Genomic DNA, 3,296 nt, shown 5'->3' with positions numbered 1-3,296 from the left:
CCAACGCTTGTCGCGTTCATTATCAATGGGCTCTGGTTAAAACCAGCAGGCAATGCCTGACGTTGTCAAGGGAGCCAGAATATTTGTGAAGAACGACACAAGTGGCCAGCGAAATTCGGAGGTCGTAGGTTTTGATCCACCGACGGCACGTGGTTGTTTTTCTTCTGCTCTCTAATCAATTAACTTCCAGCGATAAAGTAATTACACTGTTATTTTCCCATTTATCAACAGCACTAATTAAAAAAAGAAACATTTACCTACGCTTCTTGGCTTCGACGACTGTTGGCTTCATGCATATGCAACTCACGCCGTGTGTTTTACAAGACAAACCATCCAATTGGCCGCGCATTCGAACTTCACCGGAAAACCCACAACACATAAGAACTTGGACGGTGCGAGTGTAGATTGTCGTCGCTTCTCGCATTCCTCTGAGCAGTGAGAACGTTTGAGCACAAACCAAGAAAGAAAAAAAAATGGAAAGGAAGACTCGAGCGGTTGCTTAAAAGCTACCACTATAGTAATCGTTTTACATGCTCAAAAGCTAACCTGCAGGCGTTGAGCCTCGAATAAGTTTACCGCTCTGTAATGGTTATTTATGAACTGGTGTTTAAAATTAGTTTTGCTCCTGCTATGCTTTTCATCAGACTCAATGAGGCATGCGCATAAACACGTTCGGGGAGCAGTTGACTATTGTGTGGCATAGCGATCGCTAACTAGTAGCGTTACTGAAAACATTTAGTCACTCGTTAGCGAACATTCTCTAAATAATCATTCGAGCTTTTTATAAACACTAAAATCTTAGTCTATCTTATGGTCGAGCACGAGCAGGAGAGTGCTGAACGCGTAGCCCTCGATCGCTTGGAGTCTTTCGAACGCTGCCGCGGTCTGGCGGCGCCGCATGCGTCAAAGCCCGCTGTGTACGCCGCGCGACTTCGGCGCAAACGAACCCCCCAGACGGCTTGCCCGCATGAAAACACCGGAAGCGCTTCCGCAAACGGAGAAAACCGGAAGCAGAGTTTCCGCCAGGTCGCGCCGGTCTGCTACAAAGTGGCGCCATAAGTATACAGCTTCTCGATCCCACACCAGGGCCCATGGCATGCACGTCTCTATTCGCACCGGCGGAAAGTGGCCTTCAGCGATCATTTTCACACATGCAGGTAGGTAAATGAGACGCTTGATTCGAATTTATATTGAAATTTGAACATGCATGTATGCGCATGACGCGCAAACTCATGTGTCTGCTTCGTTTTGACATCAAAACAACAACAAAACACTACAGTAGTAAATAGGGTTAAGAACTTCTTAACTTTCTTAACTAAGAACTTGATGCTTTAGTCGTAATTTAAAGCTGCATAAGTGTAAAGCTTTGTTGCTGTATGGTGCGAGATGGTGTGCGCATAGTTAATCAAAAGTGTCGCGTCTTTTGAGTTCCGCTGTAAAAACAAATTCGCTGTTATTTCTCACTCTTCGCAGCAGCCTGTCTGTTGTTGCCATGAAAAAAGAAAAGGAAAGTGCACAGGCCTGCTCACTGGCTCAAGCCGAGCCACAATCGCTACCACGTGCAGACAGTAGGAGAGTTGAAAGATGGGCTAGAAAGACAGGATAGTAAAGACGCGCTAAAGACAAGGCCGATCCCGGAGGCAGTGCAATACCGGGCCAGCCGGTGGCGGGACTGAAGGATCCTTCAAACTCCCCGCCACATTTCCAAAAATAAGTCCAACTTGGACCCGTAACAGATACTCTACGGGGTCCTGACATTCGCGCACTGCTCAAGTGCAGCAACCATGCAATGGTGTCTTGAAGCGTCATATGCATACGCATGTCGATGCGCGCAGGCATGCCATACACTCAAAACAGAAAGGAATAAAAATAGAGTAAGCTGTCCTCTTGTGGACTCCCTCTTATAAAAGGAAGCGCGCTAGAGGACAGCTTACTATCTTTTTACTCTCATATGGGCGTATTCGTGTTTAGAGTGTACTAATTCTGTACAGCGATGACGACCGGTTCAGCAATACAACATAATTCGGACTAATGGGTTATGTCAAAAATAAATAAGTAGGTTTCAAGGATGCCTTAATTTTGAGTACCTGGCTCTTAAAATTGGCTAGTGAGTGAAAAATATTGGAACGTACCTCGGGCAAGGTGGCACTTGCCACAAAGGGTACAGCATCTATCCATGCTCACCATACATCCTCTTTTTAGTAGTATATAAGCGCCTGATGCATATGTGCGCTTGCTGATAGATTCAGGACAAGTCCGGTTATTCGAAAAAAAAAAAACATTGGCAGTATGATATAACGACCCTATTCGTAGTCTACTGAAATTTTGTGCTTACCGCATTATTTGTCATTGGTTCGCCGATATCTGCAATTCGGTACGGCGGATGATAAGAATTAAATGAGTATAAATATGTATATTGCACCCACCAAGTACCGTTTGAACCTAAAGCAATAAAACATTGTAGAGCAGAGAGAGAGAGGGTGGATTGTATGCCGTTTTTTTTACTATTTTATTATTGCTATATGCATTCTTCACAAACATCCGTTTTATGGTAGCATTCTACGCCTTAGACTTTTCTCACATTCTTTATTCATGGATATTCAGAAGGGTATTCAACAAGTCAAACCTTTACATCAGAATTTATTTTCTTTGTGGGTCAGTTAAAGTACAGCCATTCTGGCTTTGTAGCATTTGATGGTACTTCAGGGTTTTTTACAAAAAAAAAAGACTGGTGCATGTTTTACATTTGCACGTGGGCGCAATGTTAGTAAGAGACATTATAGCTTTACAGTTAGCAAACAAGTAATAAGAACCCTGGATTGCCACAATAACGTAGATGGCTCTCAGCTTAGTGCTCACAAACTGCTTTAGCGGGAACAGTGACAAAAAACTTAGATCAATGTTAAACGAATACCAAGTGTAAACATGCGCTGAAGCAATATGCCAGATGGATATGTTCAATATATTGCAGCCCAGTATGTAACTATGAGTAGGATTTTTTATTAAATAAGCCCTACTGACAGCTGGATTTTACCTACTGTTTTAATAACATTTTTTTTTTGTTTCCGATATAACAAAAACCTGCTAGGCAGTTTACCTCCGATCTAATTGTCACAACTTATTGTTTTTTAATTTGGTACACCTTGTGGTTAACGTATTCGAAACATGCACTACATCGTTCCCGCCATTACATATCGAGGGAAGTGAATATGTCCATCTGGTTTTTACACGAGCTGAGATGCCAGTGCACTTGATGCCGTATGTTGAAGCTATATTGATTAATATACTACGAAACA

General features: G+C 42.9%; 1 pseudogene; it reads right to left on the bottom strand.

Moving 5' to 3' along the window:
* Positions 1-1,618: 1,618 nt before the first annotated feature.
* LOC144099672 (U2 spliceosomal RNA) lies at positions 1,619-1,758 on the bottom strand (annotated as a pseudogene).
* Positions 1,759-3,296: the final 1,538 nt, after the last annotated feature.

Source organism: Amblyomma americanum, chromosome 7 (genome assembly GCF_052857255.1).
Source record: "Amblyomma americanum isolate KBUSLIRL-KWMA chromosome 7, ASM5285725v1, whole genome shotgun sequence".
In the NCBI taxonomy this organism is placed as follows: Eukaryota; Metazoa; Arthropoda; class Arachnida; order Ixodida; family Ixodidae; genus Amblyomma; species Amblyomma americanum.
This window is presented reverse-complemented; position numbering and strand designations above follow the sequence as displayed.